The sequence below is a fragment of the Cygnus olor genome, chromosome 4, assembly GCF_009769625.2.
Source record: "Cygnus olor isolate bCygOlo1 chromosome 4, bCygOlo1.pri.v2, whole genome shotgun sequence".
In the NCBI taxonomy this organism is placed as follows: domain Eukaryota; kingdom Metazoa; phylum Chordata; class Aves; order Anseriformes; family Anatidae; genus Cygnus; species Cygnus olor.
In genome coordinates this window covers 13,898,350-13,926,122 of record NC_049172.1, presented here as the reverse complement: position 1 = coordinate 13,926,122, position 27,773 = coordinate 13,898,350, and the positions used below count along the sequence as shown (strand labels likewise).

Below are 27,773 nucleotides of genomic sequence, written 5' to 3'. Positions count from 1 at the left end.
TTTCAATTCTGTAATAATTCTCTTTAGATTGCTCTTCCTACTTGGACAGATAGTCAGCAGTCCCAGCAGCGCCCTGACAAAAAAAATTCACATTCATGTCAAAGAAACACAGAAGGGTTGTTTGTAAAGAGTCTCTTTTGACTAATGTGGGAAATCACTGTTCAGTGTAATTAAGATGTGGTTCAAGACAAGAGGTCACAAAGGTATAATGTAGCTGGGGTTGTATGAAGGATCTGTTCCTCTTCATCACAAAAGGTTGCATACATGGGTTTTTAACATCACTGCAATGTATGTACCAGTAAGTTATAGAAACAGCATGCAGTACCCAAAGTTTATAACAGATCATTCATACACTATGGAATACATGAACAATTCTTCTGTAAGATACTAAAAGGATGCAAAAATGGTTTATAGGACTTTTCCTCCCCAAAAAGAAATTTGCTTGCTATTTGTTTTGTTCCTTCCCTGCTAGACTATGAGATTGTGCTGTTTCTGTTGTAAATCGAGTTCTGTATGTAAAAGGGTACATCCTTTCTGGGATTTCTGCAGCTTCATAGATGCTTTTCCCAGTTGGATGTGCTTTTGAGGATAGTAGCAGGGCCAAGAGGGAGCTGATGAAACCTGTGCTGGAAAGCCTGTCATCAGGGCTATTTGAGACTGGAGCATGGGAAACTCCGGTCTGCTTCCTACAGGATTTTATACAACTTATTTCCCTAAACTCATGAATCTATGTGCTAGCACAGTCACCCACGGTGGTCACTGGCAGAATTAGGCATCCGTTCTAGGGCTGCTTTCTAGGCTTCTCCAGCCCTCAGGAAGGAAGAACCAGCCTCCCACAAAGGATTCTGCAAACCTGAGTCAGGCCAAAATTTTTCTCTGTAGATCAAACACCACTTCCTAATTCCAGATGGGAGATTCAAACAGTCTAATACCTCCAGCAGCCTCAGAAACAAGAGCCTTTCATACCACAGCTTGGCTTCATCTGAATCATTTCAGGCCAAACTAGTTTGAATCCAGGCGAAGCAGAGACTCGATCCCACAACACTACACACGCCCTCACTACACAAGGCAGCGCTGCACATAACTATGGAAAGAAAAATAAGCGGTGAAAACTTGAGCAAATCCAAAACCTGTCCACAAAGCATTTCAGTTTTAATGAAAAGAGTCTGTTTAGACAAAATTGTCTGTCATCAAAAACCTGTCTGACTGAGTCAAGGCAGCAAAGCTGCTGTGTTTTTCATCACCTGAGATATTCCCCTTCTGGAAAGTGCATCTGCTGAGATAAAGGGATAATTCTGATGTGTTGGTATTTTACAACAAAGACCTATGTTGAAAATTTTCCATCAAAACTGCTGAAGCAAACTGGGCTTTTGATTAAACAGGAAAAAAGCTCATTTTTCCATCAAAAAAAAAAAAAAGTGGCCTAAATGGAAATTCTCTCTAGGACTTTGCTCTTGCAGCACTTCAAAGAAAATTAAATCCCTTCTCATCCTCTGAGATCCCTCTCAGCCAAGCAGCCCAGTTGCTCTGCCCAGCTCACACCAAAAGCAAGGACTCCGGAGGAGAGCTGCCACCTCTCTCCAAGGGATAATCACTTGTCACCTATCACTGAAAATATACTTCAGGTAGGATTTCAAGCACAGAAAAAGAGGAATGTAAACCTGAAGGCAAAAGCAGACATGGGGGTTCACCAGCTCATGGATACTGACATCCCTGTAGGCTTGTTCAGAGCTCGCTGCAGAACTTCTTCCTCTCTGACCCCTTCTTCTTTAGGTATTTGAAAGTGGTGGGAGTGGAGTTTAGTGGAAATTTTTGATATGTGCGTGGTATTTTATGAATGTACGGGCCTATGGATGAGTACATACACCAGCACTTTTGTAAATCAATGTGTACGTAATTGGGAGCACGTTAACCATCAGAACTGAGCACAGATTACTTTGTGCCACGTCCTTCTTCAAGCCACGGTGCTTTGGAGTCAAGATCCTGGGTAAAGAGCTGACCGGAGAGGTGGGACTCCAGGGCAATATCAATATTTCCAGGAGCCCACTAAGTCCTGGTAGTAAATCTCATTAGTTTGTACCACATGCTGCACTCAAGGTCCAAATCACATGTAAATCCAAAAATCATGTGTAAATCCAAACCATGTGTAAATCCAAAAATCCAAACAGAGAACGAGCCCACAAGCTCCTTGTGTCTTGGTGATGCATCTCCCAGGTGTGCATTTCTTTCCCAATATTGACACACACATCCACCTCCTGTTAGAAATCAGGTGTGAAGCTGGCACCCGTCAAGTTTTGGATTTGAAAAAACTGGCAAAACATTCATCCCCCAAAAAAGCAGAGCAGCTAATGGCTGTGGTAGTTCCTCACTGTCCCTCTCCGTGTGATTTATGGCTGTACCACAGGGGCCAGAGGACAGCCTGTTGCCACAGGGCTGCCAGTACCTTGATAATCCTTTCCATAAAAATGACTGCTCACTTCCAAAAGGACTGGTTGGCATGTGGAGGGGCTGTCAGCCACAACAAATGACTCCCAGGATCATTGCTCATCGAAGGGCTGAGCTGAATCAGCAAGTTCAGCTTAGAGGAATCAGCTGGCTCAGGAGCGATGAAAGGAGCATCACACAGCCACATCAGCCAAGAAGAAATCAGATTCATTTCTCCGCTCCTGTCTGACCTGCAACTTTGTTTTGCTTGGTTGTGTGCTGAATCATACACCATTTCTCCTCCTCGCTCCTCCATTCCCTCATAAACTACTTCTTGGGTGAAGCAGAGTATCCAACAAGCAACACTCCTCTGTGCAAAGGAGCTTCATGCAGAGATGCTCGAGCTAAACCAGGGATCAATAGGGAATACTATTCCTTACCAGGACCTCACAAAATCTTAAGCACAGCCTTGGGTTAATCCAATCCCTCAGGTAAGGAGCCTGTGGTGCCATCACAGGTATCCCTCTCTATACTGCAAAGAATAACCTGTATCAAGGCCTTCAAGGGGCAACACTCCACCTGATGACCAGCCCTGGCATACCACCCAGAGGACAAGGCACAAACCACTCTTTTGGGGAAAAATTTAATGGTCTCTCTACTCCTGCCCCCATGCAGGTGATGTCTGTACTCAACACCTTCTCTTACGCTCTCTCTCTTTAGCTCATCACTTGCCCCAACCAGAAACTGCAGACAGTGCATAAAAGAGCTAAGTGAATTATATATATTTTCCCTTTTCCTTTTTAATACAAATGAGATTCATGTTTGAATCAGACTTCAGGGAGAGGTTCAAGGTTAATTCTTTTTTTATCCAAATGGGCTCTCTCATCCTTCATTTCAGCCTACAAAAAATACCTCTACTTGGCGTTTTCTGACAGCCCCGGCTTTATCTTCACTGGCTGCTGAGTTGCTTTGTACATACTTAGCCTGTTCTCAACTAAGAAAGTCAGCCTTAACAAGGAAAAAAAAAAAAAAAAAGAAATAAAGAGGAAGATATAGCAAACAGTGATGATCTCAAGCCTTTTTCTCCCCCAGCTACTGGTATGAAGTCAGCCCATTGTGAGAAAGCACATAATATAAGGCAGGTAGATCATAGAATCATAGAATATCCCGAGTCAGAAGGGACCCACAAGGATCATCGAGTCCAACTCCTGATGGAGAGGAGTGGCAGCTCTACCATTAACTGGTTCCCGACTGGTTTATTTACCCAATGTCCCCATTTCCACTGGACTTGTCCTGCCACATTCACCAGCCCCCTGTACTGCTACCTGTCTCTCACCCACGGCAGCCAGCCCTATACTAGTGGGTTGGCACCTATGTGACCGTGTCCTGGTAGCAAAGGTAGGGAAATAAGGTCATACAACCAGTGTATGATAGTCTGCTTGATGACAACCCTGTAAATTTGCCTGCATTTCTCTATTAAACCTAAAGACTATCTTGTCAGGAGAAGAGGGCAAAAACCAGGCTGGTTTCTCCCATAAATGAAGACCAGGATGGCAGTGGAGGATGCCCCCCATGCCCATGGGAACCACCAAGACGAGCTGCATGCACACCACTGCTCTGACCACACAGTCCCTACCTCTTTTGGATGGGGTGAACCTGTATGAACTAAGCTGCCCTAGCAATGCTTTCTCTCTTAGGCAGGACCGAGCTGAGTCCGGCAAAATGAAGCCGCATATGACTTAAGCATTCAGACTGATAAATGTGAATATCTGTGCTATAATAAAGGAGTAATTTGTGTGAAGGGAAATTGCATTATGCTTATTCAAAGTCAAATTTATTTCTTCCCTTTCTTATTAAGAAACTCATTTTAAAAATCCCAGCCTCAGGACAGGGTTATACTTATAGGGCTGATTTCATATCTGACAGTGCAAAATTCAACACTCCTATGGAATTCTTCACTGTAGTCAATCAACAGCATAAGCCCCCTACTTGGGCCAAGAATTTCCTATTTTTCTTTTAATTAAAAAATGGCTTGAGGGCATGTAAGGCATAAATTACTTGCATAGAGAAAAATGCTTCTCTAAGAAACCCATTAGAAGATATGGCTCGAGAGCAACAGAAGCCCTTCAGAATAAACAGAAGTTTAATTTTTTTAAGGTAATGGAGAGGAGGGGAGATATTCTGGAGAGTTTTATTCAGCTCATTTTGGACTGTCATGTCCTGCCCTGAAGCCACAGTTGACTTAGCCTCGGAGGAGACCAAAGAAGAGCTATTGGGGGAAGAGCCAGTCACTTAGCAGAATGGTGACATACTTCTCTGTACATGGATCTCCGCCAACGTGGGTTTACTTAAAATTTGTGAACCTTGGATTCAAGTCAGTTACAAAAATGCAACCCAAGGATCACTACGGCAGTTTGGCTTGTGTATCAGCTGGCGATTTCATGACATACGTATTGTTAGTTGGCATATAGCGCCCGTAAGCTCTAATGCAAATAGGAGCGGCAAACAGCGCCCAAAACATAAAAGGGGAAAAAGCAAAATCCCAAAGCCACACGTGGTCCTGTTTTGGCTTCCCAGGACTTCACTGCACTCAGGATCTGGAGTTTCCCTTTTCTGCCAGGACAGCTACCACACGCTTAGGCAACCTGAAGGCCTGCCCCAGAGGGAGATGCAAAGGCCCTGTGCATCCTGAAGCTGAATGATTCGAGCTAGGAGGATAATGAGTTGTAATTTTTAGTTGGCAGGCAAGGAGTCAGCAGCGTCAGGTTGTGTTGGGTCAGCAGGTGCCAACAGCACTGCAATCTGTGTCCATATTTGCAGTGGACTTAGAGCTGGCCTCCCAAGACAAGGTGGCTAGGGCATATCCTTTCTGTCTAGGGTGGTAGCATGTCCCGTTAGGCAGGACTTGACAGACAAGCTGTTCAGCAGCTTCTTCTAGGGAAGCATCAGAAATATTGCATATACCACAATACACAAACCCTGCTCCAGAGAAATATTGCATATGATACCATACACAAACCCTGCTCCAGATTTTCTTCTGATATCCCTTATTTTCACCTAAATGGTGCAGAATCCTCCTCCTGGGCCTTGCTGTCTAGGAGCAATACCGAAACAAACAAACAAACCAACCCTTCCCCATAAATGGCAGATTGGGCTCCGAATTCTCTCTCCATTGGGAGCCTCTGACCATATAATGGTGTTACACTCTAGTTAGGTTTAAAAGCAAAGCCTTTAAATAGAGAGCAGATAATAATGTTACAGTGACCAGACACCAGGCTTAAATGACTGAGAATTTCATGGAAAAATATGGATGGGCTTATTTAAACAGTAACAAGCTGTTGTCCTGGCCTAGCTGCAGAACGAGGCAAAACGAAAGGATGAGCTTTTAAAGGGCTCTGAAATGGCAGCCCTGATTTTTGAGCTACAAGCTGATCATCCACAGTGAGGGGAATGGAACAACCTGACGCTGGTAAGGATGAAGAAAATCAGAACATTGCACAGAAGGAGGCATTTCTTATCACCAGAGCAGGGAATTTCTTTCTTCCCTAGCTGCCTTATGAGGACTCCTCTAGGCATGTGGCAAGGACCCTCTGTATTCTTCTAGGCTAAGATAAGTGCCAAGGAGCACCAAAGTCCTGACCCTTGGTGTGCCGAGGAGTGTGGAGGAATCCACGAAGGAGAACGCCAGGCAAAACAAAAGGGAATTGGAATTTTATGTTGAAGAGCAAACTGCTACACTCAGCTTTACATCTTGGAGCCCTGATGGATTAGAGCAGGATTTCTCAGGCTTTGTGAATGTGTGATCCTCTTCTGGCTTATCTGCTTGCACGTGATCTTCAATCAGCAGCAGCTAAGCTCCTCCAGGCCAGGATTACAAGCTGCAGTTGCAGGCTGCAGGCATTTCCACTTCCACCCTCAGCCCACTGGAACTGAGCAGTGACCAGAGATTCAAGACAGCAAGCAGCTCACAAGCTAGTGTTAGTGCTTAGACTGGGACTTCAGCTGCGTCTCACAGTCCTGCCCTGAAGACCTGAAGAATCCCTGAAACCCTGAAGAATCACTTCTCAGAAGAGACAGAGCTGTTTCTGACTCTGGCTGACACTTCTTCCTTTCTTTTTGCCATTCCCTTTACAGGCAATGGCATCAGGTACCCGGCAGTGACTGCTGGAAGAAAAGAAAAAAGCCTTGATTTCACTAGGGATAACATATCTTGGGGGCAAGAAACAGCCTGGAAGAAACAGGAGCCTTCACTGGGACCCTATCAGGACGTGCATCCTTTAGCCAACCTTGTCAGGGTGCATGATTTAGGCTTGAGCTGAGCAAAAGGAAAGTGGCCCACTAGGACTAGACAAAAGCTTATCCCAAAGCTGTTATCCCATAACTGACCCCGTGTATTGTGGCTGTTGCGCATGCAGTTAAGTGTTCAGCTTGTGTTTGCTGCCCCCCAGATCAGCAGCAGTACTGTCATGGTTTGAGCTGGGACAGGGTTAACTTTCTGTGTAGAGGCTCACATGATATTGTGTTTCGGATTTTTGATGAAAACAGTGGTGATAGCACACCAATGCTTTTAGGTGTTACAGAGCAGTGCTTACACAGAGCAAAGGGCTTTTTTTTTGCTTCTCGTGCTGCCCTGCCAGCGAGGAGGCTGGGGGTGCAGCAGGAGCTGGGAGGGGACACAGCCAGGACAGCTGGTCCAGACTGACCAAAGGGATGTCCCATACCATATGGCGTCATGCTCAGTAATAAAATCTGGGGAAGAGAAGGAGGAAGGGGGGAATGTTCGGAGTGATGGCATTTGCCCACCTGAGATACCATTAGAAGTGTTGAGTCCTGCTTTCCTGGACGTGGCTGAAAACCTGCCAGCCAACGGGAAGCAGTGGATGAATTCCTTATTTTGTTTTGCTTTGCTGTGCATGCAGCTGTTGCTTTACCTAGTAACCTGTCCTCCTCTCAGCCCATGAGTTCTCATACTTTACCTTTCCAATTCTATCCCCCATCCCACATGGGGAGAGCGAGCGAGCGGCTGCTTGGTGCTGAGCTGCCTGCTGGGTTAAAGCACTCCAACCTCTCACCTTGGAGGTGAAACTTTCCACCACAACAGCCTGCAGGCACTGGTTTATGCTGACACATTACACTTTGCACAGAGAGAGAATAGCTGCACCACAAGCTCCATTCAAGGACAGCTGTAAGAAGCTGTCACTTTCTCGCTGCCGGTTACCAGCTCTGATCTTACCCAGATGACCTTAACATCCATTAACGTATCAAAAATAATACCGGTATGACCTGGCAAGTTTGATCCTGTTACTGCCAAAGCTGGGTTCTCCCTCCACACCTCCTTTTGCTAACAACCTCTGGGATGTAAAAAGCCTTTTCAATGGCTCAAAGAAACATTTTCAAGGCAGAAAAAATAAAAAAAAGAGAAAGAATTTCATGAGCTGAACCTAGGAATCTTGCAATGGACTGACACCTCTTTTATTTGTATGTATTTTTAACCACAAGGCCTTTAGCTATGCAGCAGATCCAGTACAGACAGGGCAAGCGTTACCCCTTCCAGGCAGGTACCGTGCCATCTCTGAGGCTTTAGGTACAGTCTCCATACCTTGCCTCTTTTAAGGCCTTCAGACTCCAGCGTAGTGGCAATGAAACCAAGGCTGTCTCCAAAAGCACAGGGTAACCCCTTGGCCGTGAGGAGGCAGAAAACATGCTACCGTTTTTTTGGCAATTTGGGCAAGAAAATAGAGACCGGCCGCACGGACTTTCTCAAACAGAAAAGAATGAAATAGATTCTGCTGGTCTAACTAGGAAATTGGGTGAATGCAATGCTACCACGTGCTCCTGCTTGTTTAAGAGAGTGGAGGCTGGAGAGAGAATTTAATGTCGGGTTTCGCTAGGAGAGATAAAAAGCAACGGGGACACAATAAATATAACACCTTCTGCCTGGGTTGCCTGGGATACAGCATCTAGGGAAGACAGGCAGAGTGGGTGAAGTACAACCCAGTCCCAATTCACACAGCAATCATTGCCACCAGAATGCATTCACCTTGTGCCATTTTCCATCTTGTTATAACCTTTGTCACGAGAATGGGGTTATTGGATGAAAAAGGCTTTTCCATATTGGCTTTAGCAGCACTGCTGCCACTTCCTTGATCTTTTCAATATTCTGTAATTGATCGGTTTGCCGTCCCAATTTCCCTTTGTTTACAGCCTCTGTATCTTGAAGCTGGCCAGGCAATTCAAGCAGATAAAGGACCACTGAAAAATCCCTGCCTTACAGCATCCTGCTTCGCCAGAGTAATCAAAGATCAGAGGGTCACATCTTTTAGCTGGTGTAAATAGATGTAGCTCCAATTATGCCAGTTGGGTTTATTCCCTGATACAGACCTTGAGCAAGCAAGGCCCGTTCTGCAGGCTCATCCACAGGCCACTGGTCTACAGAAATGTCAAAATAAATTGAGAGCTTTCATAAAAAGATGAAGAACCCAAGTGTCTTATTTTACTCATGACATTCCTTGTGAAAAAAAAAATCTAAATAAATTCTGCCTCGAATTACATATAATGAAGAGAAAAATCTGTAAGATTTTAATCCTTAAAACTAGTCCTTAAATTCAGCTTTGTCTTTACTAGAGGCAGGGCTCTGAATCTCTTCTTGACAGTGTTGAGATCAGTCAGCCCTTTGCAAAGACACAAAATCCCTAAGCAACTTGTCAAAACCTGCCACGACTTAATGCTGCCTTTCCATCTACTTCACTGGGCCTTAAAGTACTCCTTTGGTCTACAAGTGAATTTTTCTTCTGCAAAAGGGGAATGATGGTATTTTCTCCATTTCATTTACTTAAATGAGTTTTTAGGGCAGGGGTTCCAACCCCTTGCACATCTAGCACTCACAATAGGAAAGTCAGTTCAAGAAGTCCTTGCCCCAGCAGAGCCTATAACCATCACTCACTACCACCAGCAGAAGCTGTTAGTGCTGCTCCGCCAGCCAGAAGCATAGGCAAGAACTCCCTGCCAGGGCAGAAAGCTTCTCTGTGTTATACAGCACCTAATATATGGAAAACCTTGGCCCGTCCCATTAGGGAAATAACATTTTTGCCTGCTAAAACATGAGCCTCTCTCTGCAAAAAACTAATATCGGTAGAGCCCCTCTGGCAGCACTCCTTCTGGCCCCCTACGTACCGAGTAGCACAGTGCTATCAGCCTCCTGTGGAGGCAGCTCTGCCCGAACACATTCACCCAGTGAGGGCGACTGGATGGTGTATCACTCACCAAAATCACCACCACGAACCCTGTGCACCTCGTTGGCCGTGAGGATGTCAGCCTCGCTCCGAGAGCAGGGGTCCAGAGCCTGCCCTCAAGCTCCAATTTTCCAGCTGGTGCCGCAATTATCAGGCAGCTCACAAAGTCTGTATGTAAATTTATAACAAAATAATCAACTGGGGAGAACAAAGTACTCCTGCGAGTGAGGCACTTACTGCATTGATTGCATTGGGTACGGACACAGCACAAAGAAGGTCAGCATGGAGCTGTTCTATAGAGGCTAGTAATTTTTTTCACTCTGTACAAGAGCCATCTCTGTTTGCAGTCCTACAAGAGTATTAAAAGGATTACGCTGTGTATACACGCAACATACTTTGACCACATGGGATAAAGTATAAATACTCGGAAAATTACAGTATCTTTGAACTTTCCAGATCAATCTGTTTGAACTACATACATCTTTTTAAGTTTACAATACACTTCTTGACATCAAAGGAGGGGGAAAAAAAAGATAGTGTGTTTTTTTAATCAGGCTGATTAGAAGCACTGCTGTGACATCTTTTCTACGCAGTATCAATAATTCAGTGATTTTTTTTTTAAATTGCAGTATTTTGTATTTTTTAATCTCTTGTTTTATTTGTCTGCCTTTGAATTTGTTTCTAGGGAGCTCTTGCATTGGAATTCCAGTATTAATTCTTTGCTGGTTTGGTATTTTAGCTTTTTAATGTTCGTTAGAAATCTGAACTGGGAACAATTTAGTTTTGTATTGGCAAAATAAATTGATCGAAAGCAATTCGACAAACAATCACCACAAAAAATCATCTTGTAATGATCTGATTTATTACGCATCTGTTTCTCTCAACCAGGAGTTAATTTCAAGAGCATTGCCTCTATTCCTGAGCAGCTCAGACCCACTGAACAGATGCATATAGACCAGCACAGAGGCTTACCAGAAAATAAGAGCCATTTCATTTTTTTCTGTCCACATTGGCACAGCGAGTATGGATCCCATAGATTAGTTTAGCCACCTTGGTGTCAGTTTGGTTAAGCTGCTTTTCATCCATTAAGGATCAGGCCCCTGGTTTTCCATTAAGTTCCTGAGGATTTCAGTGAAGCACAAGTTCTGCTAGAATACCAAAGTAGCACAGCTTCGTCTCTAACCCTATGCAGCAAGCAGGGGTCACTAGGTAAGCTTTCTCTTCTTTGCTCTCTGAATTTTAATTGGGGTTATTTCACAGCCTGGCTCTAATTTCCAACACTAATTTATAATGAAATCTCTGTCTTTTGCTTAGCTCCTGGCTTTATGCTTCTTGCTCGCTGGGTTGCTCTGGATATTGTTAGCTGACTCCCTGCTGAGAAGCTCCAAGTAATTGCAAAAAATAAAAAAAAAAAAAAGAAAAATTGGCAGTGCCCTTCCCTAAAGGTTTTTCACATAGAGGTAGCTAGAGTTAGATTTCTGCCCCACATTTCAGCGCCGTTTGCTCTTTTTGCATCATCTCAGCATAACACAGTGAAGAAACCAAAGTCGCGGACCTTCAAGGGCACGTAAAACTTGCAATAATCTAGGCCCTAATTATGAAAGCAGAGTATGCCAAGCCTGTCGCCAGAGCAACTGTGTTGGAAGGCAGTCAGTGAAGGCAACAGGATACATGGCACTGGCATCTGGAAGGACCAAAAGCCATTGAAGTTAACAGTCAGCAAGTTGACTGTACCAGCCACCCAGACATCCTCGCGATTCAGGAGCAACAGTTCCCAATACTGTGGTTCACTTCGTAACACAGAAGCTGGAGTCGGACACCTTCCCTCCCCAGCTCACCTTGGGGGCTAGGAGCTGCCAAAATGCAGGCAGCGCGGTCCCTTCTGCAACTGGGAACTATTTGCTGCAGGAAATAATGCCGCAAGCTGGCTCTAAATCAAGGATATTTCAAATGTCAACCCTGCAAACGCTACAAAATACAGCAAGTGCAAGGCTCAGCTATCAGCGCAGGACTTTACAACAGCGGCCAGATGGGAGATGAGCTATCCCCTGCTCTTTACTAGCCTCTGCAGCGTGGCAAGGCTGCAAGACAACTGGGAATGTGCTCAGCAGAGCACACAGCCATCTCACACATCACGTGTTCGGTCTCTATCGCTCTTTCCTGCTTTTAAGTTAGATGCATCGCTGCTGGAGCCTCTACCTACTGCTCATTCTTCCTCTCAGGTGCTGGGAATAGTCCTGTGAGCAGGGTCCAGGCAGGCACGGGATGGTTTGCAAGGTCCTGTCTTATGCTCCAGCCTGGCACCACCGTTGTGCTGGGTTTGATGTAAGGTTAATATTCCTGTCGGCATCACAGGCCTTTGACACCCAAACCGGATCACTCAGTTCCACCTACTGTTGCCAATAACGAGCATTATCCCAGCAGTTTGATACGTGAAGCTGAAGAATGGTTAGATTATCACCAGTTATGCAGACAGCACATTTGACAGCCTCTCAATGATGTTTTCAGCTGTCAGTTACCGCAGCCACGGCGTGCAAACCACAAAAGGGACACAGCACTTAATATGCACTACGGAGAAACCTATTTTGGAAGAGTCAGGCTTCTGGATAAATACACTTTATGACATAATTGTGCTAACTCGAAATCATTTGCTTTATCTCTTGGCAGAGAGGCAGTTTTCCACATGCAAATTAATTACAGGAAGCTCAACTCCGATTGACACTAAAAGAGAAGGTGGGTACGAACATTTCCAGCACCAATTCTGTGCTGCAGCACACGCTTGCGTGACAAATGCCAGCAGCACTACGGCTTGCCTCCACAGACAGCAGTTGTAACTGAACTGCAATATTTGGTCAGATTAAAAGAAATAACTCATTTTCAATTTAAAAGATTCACCAGTGTAAAGGGAAATAAAAGCTATAGAAGTCAGTATTTCTACTTAAATGGACAAGGTTTACGGAAAGCGTATGATCAACTTCTGTCTGGAAATCAGTCTCATTTACAGTTCCTCAACCCAGGCAGCCCACGTCACTGATCTGTTTTCAAAATTATGGCTTAATGCACTTACTGCTGGAGGGAGGAACTGAAGCTGTATGGAGGAGTTTTACTCTGATTATTTTAATGAAAGGACGACGCAGAAACATTAACAGACAAACATCATCTTGATTAATGAGATCTTTGAAAACAGTATCATAGTTTCTTTGAATCCTACCTTTAAGCGAAGCAATCCACATTTTGTCTGTAAGTTGTAACACAATGACCTAGAACTATTTTTTGTCATTGTTTTAGCACAATACATGATGGCAGCTTCCTACTTGATTGAACTGTCAAAGATACCTGACAACTATTTTATTTTTTTTCCATAGTTCCAATAAAACTCAGAAAAAAACATGCAAATTCAAAGCACCCAGCAACAGTAACCCAGGGGAGATTTACAAGGTCAAAGGAAGCTTTCTTTTTGTGCTCGGTCCCCACAACATTCTTCTGCAACCATTTCAGAAACTAGCAGCTATTTTAGTTATGTTCCTACCAGGTTATACACTGGATATTGGATTCCAACATAGCCAATATTGGCATCTCTGATCTCACTGAAGACGTGAGGATATATATTGTTTGACTTCAGTCCTAAAGAAGTTTGGACCACTCCAGCACTGACACAGAAGTGTCGCAGAGGTGCCAGTATTTGCTAAATAGTTTTGTTTCCTCTGCTAGCAATCCTGTAACAACAAGAAGGCATCCTGAGTTAGGGGTAAGTTAAGGGACTTGTGGAATCTTCATTGTCCAAAATACTCAGCATTCAACTGGACAAGACCCAAGCAACCTGCTTTTATAGGGCCTACTTCGAGCAAGGGGGACCAGAGCCATACAGATGCCTCTACTAATCTGTCTTATGCCCCAAACCCAGGAAGGCTTTAAACTAAGAGGGCTCTCCCTGCTGCCATTCCAGTAAATGCTGGAGAATCGATAGCATCACAGATCATCCCCATTGCACGGTGAACAGTCCAAGAAAGGCAGATAAACACCGTGCATTAACTCTTCCTGAAGTACACTTTCCTCTGGCAAACAAGGAAGAGCTCTGATTTACTTCAACCACTCAGCAACTGCTCTTAGAGAAAAGGCCCACATCTAGCATTATTGCACTGCTGGGCTGTTTGCTCACCACACGGTAATTTCTGCACCAGGACACTCAAGTAAGGTGGAGGCAAGTTTCCCATTCCTAGTTTCATCCGTAACTAACAGAGAAAGAACGGGCGTGCTTGATTTGGGAATGGCTGCAAGCAGCAAAGCAGCATTTCAGGCAACATTTTGCTTGCCCTTTAAAGAGTTGCTGTTTTTTTTTTTTTTTGGTAATCAGAAGAAAGCCTACTGGATTTCTCACGTAAGGAAAGGCAACTTGGAGCACGGTGGCTGAGTGACATAAACCCATGCTTGCCATTTTCCATGCTGTACTAACGGATCTGCCACCCACAGCATTTTGACCAGCAAGTGCTGGGTTGATGTTGCTGCTACTCGTGTGGCTTCAGCAGCAGCAGGCACATCTGGAGATTTGCACAGTGGGGATTCAACTCTTAAAAAAATAAAAATTAAAAAATGGCCAGCAGCAGTGAGAGCATTCCCATTGACATCAAAAGCTGTGCACCCTTAAGAGCAAACATGCTAACAGCACAGGCAGACAGGTGTGCAGCTATGCATGCCCACAAAGAATAAAAACTGCCTTTTGCAGCAGTGCAGCCCTCTGCCAAACAACTTGTACTCAACATTTATTGATTATATCTTCCTCCAAATGTGAAATAAGTGAAGCAAAACAAAGCAGAAGCTGAACGGAGCAGAACAACGTGAAACCCGTGTGGGATGAATAGCTCTGTGCCCACTGCCTGAGGCAACCTGCTGCTGGAGGATAACGTGCCAATGCTAATCAGATGATCACTTTCCCTTCCCATTAGGCATTCTGCTAACTCACCAGATAAGCTTTTCCTCTCCTATGGCTCCTCAAGCACTGCCAGCTCAAGCAGGGAGGCAGCCCTGCTTCCTCTCTGAGCCACATTTCAGTATTATTGTTCCTTAGCCCTGAGCACAGCCCTGGAGGTGCTGAACACCCCAGTGGTGCTGAGCAGTAACTGGCCTGCAGTGCTGCGCTGTCAGCTTTCCAAACTTTGCCACCTATCTTGCCCTTTTAAGAAAAATTACACGATCCTGCAGAGCACAGACTGTTGAAAGACTGTGTACTGATCCCCTGCTGGGTAGAGGACTAGGTTACTACAGGGATGGCAGAGTACGGTCTCTGTGCAGAAAACAGCCACAATTCCTTCTTAGAGGGGCTGGACCTTCTCTGTGCTGAGAGCCAAGAAAGCCTGCAAACAGCTTTTGCCAGTCACAGACGCACACCTTTTTGTTTCATCCAGCAGTAATATATTAGGAAAAAAAAGAAAAAAAAAAAAAAAAAAAACAGACTGTGGAAGCAGTAAAATTGTACATTGTATCAGCTTCAAGGCCACACACCTCCCATCTCATCCCATTCCAAGATAAATACAACATAGTTTTTTGGCAAAGAAAAAAAAAGAGAAATGTTGCTTTGGGACACCTTAATAGATCACAGGGCAGGAACGTATATGAAGGATTTTCCCTACAGTCAGTCCTTCCTGCTGAGTGGAAATGTCTGGTCTTGCTTACAGGACTCGATCCAAAGCACCTCAAGTCAGTGGTTTCCACCAGGCTTTGAATGCATCCCAAAATCTGACTTGTAAAAATAATGGCTGAGCGCAAGGAATAATGCACAGGAAAAAAAATCCTCTTGCATACAAAGTAGGACTGATTCATTCTGGTGTGTGCTTGATCATCTGCTAACAAAAAAATATAAATGTGTGTATATATATCTGTATCTATATATATAGTCTTCATTGAAGATGAAACACTCCAGCATGAGAAATGTTAGTCAACTGCTGAGTCAGACACGCAATTCACCATTCAAGACATATCACCTACAGTCTCAGACACGTTGCCAGCTAAATGAGACAGATTAGCTGGCTATGTTCATATCTGGGTCAAATATGCAGCATACTCAGAGTTACCACCTACCGATTCACATAGATATGTAGGAAACTGCATCTGCACACTGCTTTCACCACAACGATCCATAATCAGGTACGCCTGATATAATGTGCCTACCTGAAGTCAAACTCATTGCTGTGCAGTGGCCGTTAATGGAAAATATATCATGTTTGAAACATAGGCTTCCTGGGGCCGTAGTAATGTGACTGGGTGAAGTCACTCAGAAAATGTTACAGCCTACCATAACTGCACAGGAATAGTCTTTTCTTTTATTATTCTGATTATTACTCTCCAAACATGGGAGACAGCAGCCAAGCTGTTCAAGTAACCGGAACAAGGGATTCAGCATCAGCAGAACAGAAGAGCTCTCTCTGGCATTAGAGACCCATCGCCAGCCTTTTCTATCAGTTTTCTGAGACATTTCTGGAAAAATTGGGAAGCAAACAACCCAAACATCCCCCTGAGCTCAGCAGAACTCAGGTACCAGGCCACTGCTGATGCCTGTACTGCAGCGTGAGGTAGCTGATTATCCATGTGCTTAAACACATTGCTTTCTCAAAGGTCGTGTCGGACTTCAGATGGCGCATTATTTCTGTAATGAATACATACTTACTATGATGGTGACTAATCACTGATAGTAGCTTTTTATACAGTGAATGAGATAAAGGCGGTTACAGGATAGCTAGCCCATATTTTATGTTACACCAACTTCCTACTGTGCCAACAGAAATACATTTGGGGAAGGACGTAACAATTTAGGGCATAACAGAGGGAGTGGAGATGAATAAGCCACCTCAGCACTTATGTTTTTCAGTCCCACATGATGACAGAAGTTCATCTCTTTTCTATGCCCACCTAGTATAGACTAGGTAATAAAGCACATTTCCTTCTCTTCCCAAGACATATGTTCAAGTTAACAACTCCTTCTGCCATGCAAATGGGAAACAAAGACCTTGTACTTCCTCAGATGCTGGGCCCGTCCAGTTCAAACCATCTAACAGGCCGAGCTCTTTGTGGCAGTGCCACATACACATACCTGCCAAATTATGTCCACCTGGTCCATGCCAGCCCTATGGCACCCTCACCTTCACATGGCATCAGGAACCAAACCTCCAGCCAAGGGAACAGCACCGAGTTACAGCACAGCCTTGTGTGAAAGGGGACCTGTCAGTCAAGAACAGGGGGGTAACCACAGGGCTACATACAGGTATTATAAGTTGTCCTTTCCAAGTTTTCATTTTACAAACGTGGCCATGATAAAGAAAGGCCCTGCCCAACACCATAATAAAAAAGAATGGAAGGGGCAGAACCTGAATGCAGGCCTATCTTCACCTTCAGACTTCTCTGCAGATGCACAAGGTTGCCCTATCAAAATACTTCCACCTCTGTTGCAGATTTGACAGCAACTCAACCCTACTAGTCATAAATATTCCCCAGCCCATCATACACCTTCTCATCTCAGGGCCACTTTGCTCCACCTGCAGGTTAAAGAACCCACCTAGAACTGCTCCTAAAATGCTCGCCCACCTGTGTCCCCCACATCACAGCCAAGCAGTCCTGTACCCTGTGAGTGCTGCTGTGTGAAGAGCAGAAGAGAAGCCTGTCCTTGCCTCAACCCCTAGAATAGGAAGGAACCAAGTTGTTATACCTGGTAATTAATTCATAGCCCTCAGTACTGTTAGGACACTGTTTTGCTCATGTAGCATGGAGCCGAACTGTATCTGCTGAGCATCAATGTAATACTGATCACACCGGGAGCTACCAAGGTCTCAGCTGAAATACTGGCCTGAAGAGGAACTACAAATCCATTCATTCTTAGAAAAACACTAAAATATGCACCTCATGATGAGACTACAGCCCTTGACAAATAAAAAATTTGGAGTCAGGCCAACAGATAGACTTGTTGAGGATTAAGACTGTACTAATGCTGACAGAGGAAGTTCCACAGCAATGCTGGTGTCTGGAGAGGGCCTGTTCCCACCAAGCCACCCCATCCCACGCCTGCTCACACACAGCAAGACCTGTGCCAGGTCCCCCTGGCTGCATCTCCTCAATTGGTGACAAACTAGGATGAATACCCCAAGGGTAAGGAGCCAGATCCATAAACAGGCTATATGCAGTTGCTCATACTGAAAAGCAGGGGAGTGTGGAGAGGCCGAGCCCTTCAGTGCCTCTGCTCTGTTGCCTAATAGGACCTGAGCTCCATGGAAAATCTAATTGGTGGTCTATGGTTTAATTTTGTCATTTCATTTCCTTTTAGTGAGTAATATCTCTTCTGTTATTTTAATTTAATCTTTGGGGTTTGCTCTTTTACATTAATTTTAATATTAACTCCATAGAAACAAACCGATACGTCAGCTGCTCAGCAGGTGGGATGTCACTGGAGAGGTTCACAGCCAAAACAAAGGATCATGAACAGAGGCAGACTGAAAACCACACAGGTGAAAGAAGGGAGATATTTTAAAAGGTGCTCCTCCAGCAGTCTAACTCAGAAGCTGCAGTCTGTTTCCAGTGGCGTCACCGCACAGCCTGGGGTTGTGCAGACTGACATCGATTAATCCAGTTGTTTGCCAACCTGAAGAAGACCACCAAGTAAAGTTCCCCAGCAGACTATTTATGAGACTTTGCTTTCAGTACTTTAAAAATCTGCTAGTGTTTTATCCCTTGACCTGTATTATGGTACACCAGGTATTTGCCTTAAAACAATCACTCCTAAAAAGCCCATAAGAGGTGAGGAAAGTTGGCCCACACTGAAACAAACAACACATCAAGAAGGTGACTCACTCCAGCCTGGCCATAACTTTTGTTTATTTTTTGGTAACTCTGCTGTCTAATTTGCAGAAATTTTCCTGAAATGGGGGCTATATCTCCTCCCTGTGAGTTCTCTAGTGTGCTAACAGGCAGGTACATATAGCAGTCTTTGCTTTTAACAGATAACCTGGTACAGAAAGATATTTTCATGACTCATGCAGTAACTAAGTATCTACAAAATTTTTGTCCTATGTTAATTCTGGGTGAAACTGGTCAACAGGCAAAGTTACTGGAGAGTGGCTGGAGGGGGTATAGAAGGTACAGGCAGATAATGATTTCATTAGCTTTACATTTCTGACCTGACAAACAAAATAAAATGGACTTAGAAACTCTCTGCTTTCTTTAATTTGTCGTATCTCTTCATGTGGTGGAAGCCAGGGTTTCGTACTTCATACAGAAATGGTCTGGGTGACAGAGATGTGCCATGCATCCAGTAGAAAAATCCAGCAGAATTTCAGCAAGATGCTAAGAGTCAACAGTAGGAATGAGATAGGAGAAGCTGTGAAGAGAACTGCGCAGTCACCAGGTAAGATGCTCTGATGACATGAGATGGGAGAGCGCCGGTAGATAGGCCTGGCTGGGCAGGGGCCACTGTCACCTAGAAAGAAGGGATCTCACATGAATTCAAACTGGGACAAATCTTTCTGCCATCAAAGAACTACTTAAAATGTCATGCCTGGTGGTGTACTTCTTCATACCAGCTATGGACTTGTCACCTGGCTTTTGCTTTAGAGCAGCACCCATACAGTATTAACGGTATGGCTTGGCTTTGTAAACCCGATGACCCTGGAGAGTAAGGCAGTATTCAAAAGCTCTCTCCGCAGAGCTTTGTGAAAACTCAACTACAGGTAGGAGCCCACTCCTTCAGTCTAATTCTGATACGCTCCGCTGCAGCAGGTCCAATTTCGAGTGGAGTATAAAACCCAGCTCTTTCAAACGGAGATTTGTTGTGCCATAGAGTAAAATTGCTAGCTGTGCAGAAAACACGACAGTAGGTTGTATTTCAGACTGAAGTCTAAAGATATTTGTTTCAGAGGAAAGTCTTCTCGTGCTGTAATGGGTTGCTTCTTGTTACAGCAGATTTGTTAGCATGTCTCCCTGTGTTCAGCACAATAAACATCTGTAGCTATTCACTTGGCAATGTATGGAGACAAATGGTTTTGACAGTCAGGATTAAATGTGGGCAGTAATGGATTTTGTGGTGAGCAGGTAATCAAAAACAAGCTTTAAGAACAACCTCCACTCCAACTTCAGCACGACTGAGTATTTTAATCAGCACTCTAAAAACAATGTATTGGCTTTTGCTTGCCTGAATATTTAGGGTCCCCTAAAATCTCTCCCTCCCCCACACCAGTTGGTCAAAGCTGAATTTATTGGGGTGGCCAGGACTTGTAGAAACCATATTCTCAGTCTGAAATGCGTTTGCATCAAATAAAGTTACCCTGCTCAGCCTGTGACACAGGAGCCCCCCTGGCATAGCCTCAGACTTACCTGGCTGCTGCATCCCACCCTGCCAGACCTGGGTGGGGTGGTAGTACAATGCCATCGGCAACGTGGCTGCTCTGGCAAGACCTCCTGTGCAGAATACGAACTATTTCTGAACCACCAATAAAAGCTACACCCAGGAAACACCCCTGCAGGGTCTGGTTGACAAAGAGCTGTCCCATTGCCCGCTCCTGGTCCAAAGCCCTGTTCTCCTGCCTGCAGAATCACTCAGTACCAGCTGCCCATTTCCAGCCTTTTTTTCTTTTTTTTTTTTTTAGAAGAATTGGAGAACAAATATCCAGGCATGGAAACACTGCAGGAAAGGATAGTCCAGGCGCAGTCACCTCTTTCAGCACCCCCTTTTTTTTTTTCAGTCCCCCCACTTATCCTGGGGCAACCTTAATGGCTCTACTGATGGAAATTTCCAGTCTTTCTACTGCAGAATTTGTGATAATTGTTTACACCTTCCCAGCTGTGTAAGACTTGCTTTTCTTCCCCTCTGGAAGGGGCAAGATATGCTTACAGTTCTGAATCTTCTTAAAGAGTTGTTGCAAACCTGACCGTCCTCATGAACATTTTGCTCAGGTTTTTCACAGCCCCACCATTTATATTAGGAATGAACCGTAGGTCAAACAGCCTAGCAATTCACCTGCTAACTTAACAGCCTGAGGCTCTGCCTCAGGGCTTTTCACACCGCCAGCTATTAACCACAAAGGAATGTCACCAGCACTGGTCATTATTGTTAATTATGGCACTTCTCTATTCACACGCCTCCATATGAAAAGCTTTTCTCATCAGACTCCTTCCCCTATCACCGAGGACCAGGTTATTATATCACACCTAGAAGCACCACGCAGTGTGCAGTAGGTTTTCACAAAGAGCCAGGTGGCTACACCTTATCCCTACTGACTCCAGAAATACAGACCGAGCAAAGGGCTAAACCTTGCTCATCACTGTCTTGCCCTCCCTGTATTCACAGGGTTAGCTGTGATTCAGCTGCCCCAGCCTGGAGGAATATGGGATCCAGGCTGTTTACCAATGCCCATCTAGGACAGATAAGATTTGGGATCTGGGCAAGAAGACATGGGATGGATGGCATTTCTAGATTCGGGCAAGACTTTCCTCAAAGGGCAATGACAACCTTGAAAAGAAAGGAAAAGCAATGGTAACATCTGCAATGTTCAGAGCAAGCCACCTACAGCAGATCTCCTGGCAAAGGTTTTCTATTATGTGTGATCTGTGAGCTGCTCAATGTGCAGGCAAAGGCTGCAGTGGAAGAGGAAGGATAAAGAAAACTTTCTAGAAAGGTACATGACAGCAAGAAACAACTAGGGTGGAGCACAGAGCCTCCATGCAGACTCCTAAAACCACCACAAAAAACATACGACTCACTTGCATTTCACAGGTTTATGTTAAACCTGCAGATTACTATTTGCAGGTTTATATTCAACCACTAAGGCCCAGGAGACCACCACCTGCCCTTACCTAAAGATGCTTTCAATCCACAGCTTCCAGCTCACCTAGAAGGAAGATGTTTAGGACTCCTCTCACACGCCTGTGTGAGAACAGGTGTTCTCCAAAAAACTCCCTCAGAAGAGGAACAGGCTACAAGAGTGCTCCTCAGTGGGATCTACCTCTATCATAAAGCAAACAATCATCCCTCCACTTGTAACGGGAATTGCTGCAAGATATAACTGTCCTCGTGGATAGTTATCTGTAATTGTCCCCAGAGGGTGCACTCTTTAACTCTAACTCTTAGGTATCAGTCGGCAATTCAAATCTGGAGTCCTTATTCTATCAAACCTTGATTTGTCCTGCAATCTGTAGTATTCTTTAGAAAGAAGAAAAAAAAAAAAGGTTCAGGAAACATCTCTCTCCAAAAATCCAGTCTGAAAGGTCCCTGGGAGGTAATATGAATGCAGACTGTAGCAAATCATTTCTAATAATTCATGACTAGTATGACATACGGTTATAACAGCTGAGGAGTTATCCTTAAAACTATCTGCAATGCGAGCACTGCATGCCTTTCACTTCTTGGAAGTTTTACATGCTGTATTACTGTGGGGTTGGATTCAATAGTCTAAATAAAGCTTCCTCTTGCTCTTCCAAGCTGAAATATAAAATAACACAGGGGGAATAAGCATTTATCTCCTACAACGCAGCACATACAAAATCCTTTCACTGAAGTAGGAACTACAACAGTCAAACCTCTGGGTCATTCTTCTTTCTGTGAAAAGACTTGTTAAAAGTATATGTTAATGTTCCCTGCCAATTTTTCTTCTCTTAGCCTCTTCCTTCCAGGGCTCTCATTACATTCCCCCTCTATGTAGTTTTAAAAGGTTTCCTTGTCTGACAATTTTGCTGAAGGCAATTATGTTACTTGCCTTCTCCTGAGCTCGATATACAACAGCAGAAGAGGCACACTGCACATATGGTTAAGGTCTGTTTTAAAGACACTCAGAGCTGGCTATCAGATCTGGCTGTGTAACTTGTGTCTTTTGCACCTATCAGAGTCTGGGAAGCTCTGGAACTCAGCTTTGGGATAGTCCCTTATCCAAAATTCAAGAGATGAAATTTTTGCTGTCTACAGAAGACATTTTTCTATATTGAACTGGAAACAAGAAACCTGTACTTAGACCTCAGCCAGGAAGATAAACTCTTTGGGATGACAGAAGGCAGCACAGCTCCATCTGTTGCATTAAGCAGATGTTCAGGAGTCAAGTGTACTCACCTCTCTGATGAGAAAAGGGTTCTTCTTTTCGGTTTGTAATGTCACTCAAGTTCATCTACAGCTTTGCAACCGATCTCTAGGGCCTGGCAACAAACTCCCAAAGGCTAAATGCTCGGTTATCCCTTATAATTTTTACAGGGAAAAGTCGTGTTTAAGCAGAATGGGAACTCACAAAATACACCTAGCTGTGAATCAGGCACAAACAAGTCCTTCCCCCTGTCTCTCCCAGTGGCCCATTACTGGTCATAGCAGGCTTCATCTCCAAGGTGCTCCCTTTGCAGGTAACAGAGCTTGACATTCCCCTGCCATTATCAGACAGACTGCATCACCAGTCCCGCTGCAGGACTTGGCTTCTTTGGCTGAACACAAGCCATTCTACCCACTTTGGAGCCTTCAAACCCAACATACAAGTCAATACATACACAGAAGAGCTTTTGAAGCCTGGTTTCCAAGTGCTTTCATTCAGTACATCTGTCTCGCACATGGATTCCCTGATGGACAATTATATAGTTGAGTTCAAATTTCAGTCTTTCCCTTTAGTGGGGCACTGATATGGGTTAGACTCCTTTAGTTGCCCATCTATTTTCAGAAACTTTGTTGAAACACAGCACACTGCAGACTTCTCATCCCTAAAATAAGGCTGAAATCAGCTCATGAGTTAAAATATTACCCCGGTGGAAAACTGAAAGTCAAAAAAAAAAAAAAAAAATCAAGCCAAACACAAGGCCATGGTATGTGTAGTAATAAGTCTAAGAAGCTGATTAATAGGAGAACATAAATAAAATGCCCAAACACTTACACCGACTGCAAGAAGGGCCTTGATCCTCACTGACAGCTGATGTGCTTTCCCTGCCCAACCACTGGTACTGCCCCTCTGCCTGGAACGTATCTGTTTAGGTCTGTATACTCCTACCATGTATCCCTTAGGCGCTGCATATAGTACCCAGTCACAGAACCTCCTAGTAGGGTGAGAGTTATGATATGGGATGAATTCACAAGAAAGCAATGCTGCAGCTTCTGAGTCACTGTCTCTCTTTGCTTCTGGAAGTCCTGTTAACATCCCAAATAACAAACAATTTAAGGAAGAAGCTGTTTTCTCAGCCACCATCTCAAAATACCCATTTTTCCAGGGAAAAAACACTGTGCCTACTATAAAAACACTTTTTTAGGGCATCCTTTAGGAAAAACGTGGTGCAGGCAGGACCTTGGCATCAGCCATGTCTGTAACACCCCCACAGGTGGAGCATGGCACAGACATCCCCATCTCACAGGAGCCCAACAGACTCAGGGAAATCCAAGTGAATCGAAAGAAATTTAAGTTTCAGACTGCCTAAATTCTGAGAGTTTGAAATGGTAACTTTAAGGTCACATTAGCTTAGATTTTGTATTAATTCCTAGTACTTTTAAAAGCTTATTGTCTTTGCCAAGCAGACTTTCCCTATCAAGGGAATTTAAATGATATGCGAGCCATTTAGGTACACAATATATATTGTCACTGCACAAAGGACCTTTAGAAAGCTGAAACTGGATGAACTTTGCCAGAAAAAGCCAGCTTGGGGAAAGCTATTTCCAACTATCACTGCCAAGTTTAAGTAATATAGTAATGGTATGGGGCTGGACACATAAAACACCATCTGTATAATTAAAATATACACAAAGGTGGTATGGGGACAAGTATCATCTGAATGTTAGCAAAGTAAAACTGCTAAAAAGAATTAACCCTTCAATGATACATTCACATTGGAGACAGGAGTTACACAGGAGTAGGGAAGTCCTCTTCTCTAAGACCCAAAGTACACATACCTTTCCCCTGGCCAAGCTCAGCCTGCAGGTCAGACCAACATTTTATCCCCAATACTGTAATGCATTTAACACACACAATTTAAAACATAGGCTTTGTGTTTTTAAATCCTTAAACTCACACATGAAGCACCAAAATGCTTTTCCTTACTACAAGCAAGTTTCATGCTGTTTCTCCCATCACTTGTAAGAAATCGTACTACATTTTCTTCATTGCTTTACACTACAGTGTACATAGTCTCACATAGAGTGAAAGTTAGCACTGCAACAGATGGTGCAACATGTCTCTAACATTAGAAAATCAGGAAGTGAATTATTACTGTTGATAAAAAAAAAATGACAAATTCCTTGCAACTCAGTTGTCTGTCCCAAACTTATCAGAAGGTGGCAGTATTTCAAAACATTATTTTTTGGATTTACCAGAGGGGCATTTATTTGTTAATCGACTACTTGTTAATAATGCATTTTATTATTCCTAGTGTTTTAAAGTGAGGAGCTGTAGATCCTATCTGCTGAGGCGGAGAGGAAGCAGTAACCCACACTATGTTGTAGTTTTAAAGAGTCTGGCGAATCCATTAGTATGGGAATACATAAAGGGCTACATTTGCTTCACTACTGCTTTCATTTGCTGTAAACTATTTTTGGCTTCTTTTATAGAAGTGACCATATGAATAAGATTAGAATTTCCAAGGTGCCCAAAGCATATACTGATGCCACAAAGAAGTCCCTAAATTCAACAATGTTTCCAGGAATATTGTGCCTGATTCGTATCCTGTACCTTCTACAGATTCACATATTATATCCCCTTCCAGGTTTCAAACCGTCATCCTTTGTTTTATCAACAGTTCCACCACTGTGCATTTCTCCTCCTGAAACTAAAAATATCCTTCTCTTGTGTCTGAGCTGCAACTGCTTTGCCTTCTACCCATGTAAAACAGAAAGCATATTTTAACAGCCTGAACCCCTTGGCACCTATTGCTTTATCTACAATTCACACTCTGTGGAAAGACATTTACTGAACAGCTTCATAGGAAACCTACTTGTGGCTTGAAGCTCTGCTTTAAAACCTCTGGATTAACCAGGAGCCAGTGTACTTGGGAAAACCACTGCCAACAAGGTGAGGGTCCACATTCTGGCATTCTTGTGTGTGTGGCTCCATATTGAAGCTGTCTCGAATTAAAACAAAGATGAGAGACAAAACAAAGTCTGTCTTAGACTGGCAAGAAAATCATCAAAAGTTCCTATAAAAATAGGAAGGATGACAGAAGAATCTTTGAGATTTTCTTCTATTATACACTTCTATTTACTCTTAACATTATTTGCTTCAATGACTCTAGAAATAATGGCTCCAGAGTCCAAACAAGAGGGTAGAAGTTACCGACCAAAATACATTTGTTTGGACTATTCCACCTTCATCCCTCCATTTTTTTCTCCTAGCTATGGGAATTACAGAGAAAAGAGGCCTATTTTGCTGATGATTTGTTGAGGCCACTTGCTGTGTCAAATCATCTGTGCCAACATATTTAAGGAAATTATTAAGCGTCATAAAAATCACCCATGAGACAAAAACGCAGTGAAAAGATCTAAGTCAATGAGATAGTTGAGCAAGCCAAAGAAAAACTGCAATATTCCTACATCAGCCTTAAACTGCCATAACATTCCCCAGTATTTATAGAGGTGTTTATTTCGATTTATAAAAAGTGTTTAAAATCATTAAGCATATTTCTCTAAGCATCTTTATCATCATTCTAGAAAATGCAGCAGAAAGTATACATATGGAAAAGCACTTATTTGCATTTGCCATGGAACCAGTGGTGTTCAGCTTTGGCTGTATTTCCACAGAAAAGGGTGTCCAGGCGGCAAACTTACCTTTACAAAAATCACCTCATAGCCACAGTGTAACCTATGGAAAAAAGTTTGAATTTCAACATCCCACTGTTTCTCTCTTATCATCCCCCATTTCTCAGTTGCTTTAAACATTACAAGAAACTCTACAATAAACCTTGTTTCTCAGGGTTTTTGTTTGTTTGCTTGTTTGTTTTTTTATCAATTAGAATCACAGAAACATAGGTTATATTTGATTATATCCACAGCATCATAGAATGGCTTGTGTTGAAAAGGACCTTAAAGACCATCCAGTTCCAACCCCCCTGCCATGGGCAGGGACACCACCCACCAGATCAAGTTGCTCAGGGCCTCATCCAACTTGGTCTTGAGCACCTCCAGGGATGGGGCATCCACAGCCTCTCTGGGCAACCTGTTCCAGTGCCTCACCACCCACTGAGCGAAGAATTTACTCCTAATCTCTAATCTAAATCTTCCCTCTTTTAGTATAAAGCCATTAATTAGCGGGAACAGAAAGCAAATTTCCAATGACTATGACTAAGCACAATGTACTCACTGACTGCAAGGTAGCCTCGCTTTTAAAGGACAGTAACACGCAAAGGTAACTTGTAGCATGGATGCAGAAGTAGCATGATGTAAAGTCAGGGAGCTTTGTTTAAATCCTCTCGATTTGTGCTCATGTAAGAGGCTTTCTGGTCCTTGCTAAGAGATGACCTGTTTGGTTGTTCAGTTTCCCAGAAAATGTTTTTAGATCTTCAAACATCACTATGAGAAAAACACCCTTGTGGCAATGAGTAGATAATGGGAATTTGCATTTTAGATGACTGAACAACAGTGTCCAAGGTGAGGATTCATCCTGAGAGGTGCAGAACAGCTAAGTGGAGCACAGCCCAAATCAGCCTCACCCCACGATGTGCTCAGGAAAGCTCCTTGGCTGCCTCCTCATTAGGGCTATCTATTCCTACTCCCTCTTGCATGCTGGCCTAAACCTAACATGCAAAAGAAAATGGAGACTATAAAAATGAAAAAATCAATTCAGAGGCTCTTTCCTGCCATGGTCTGAGTTTAAGATAAGCATTTCTTATTCAGCAATTATAAACACATTATAAACACATGTATATTTGCAGCATCACCAACCCATGACACTCTGCACAGGGAATTGTAGCATGCTGGCAGGTGGCAAACAGAGAAAGGAATGGTTTGGAATATTTTAATTCAATTAAATTGACACATTTACCTCCTGAGATTTTTAATCCTGGAAGGTTTTATGACTTTTTACAATGTAATCGTTCCTCTTTAACTCCTGTCCCTTTGCTGAGATCTCTTCAGACAGCAAAACAGTATTTGGTTCTACAGCCTGAAGAAAAAAAGTGCATAAAGGTAAACAGTGGGTAAAA

The 27,773-nt window shown here is 43.6% G+C and overlaps 1 long non-coding RNA gene across 1 annotated transcript; it reads right to left on the bottom strand.

Moving 5' to 3' along the window:
• Window positions 1-976: 976 nt before the first annotated feature.
• Window positions 977-27,734, bottom strand: LOC121069519. The gene is made up of 4 exons (XR_005819475.1): window positions 27,614-27,734; window positions 26,401-26,434; window positions 25,572-25,697; window positions 977-1,084 (listed from the first exon to the last, which is right to left on the bottom strand). It is a non-coding gene; the product is annotated as an uncharacterized LOC121069519 (long non-coding RNA).
• Window positions 27,735-27,773: the final 39 nt, after the last annotated feature.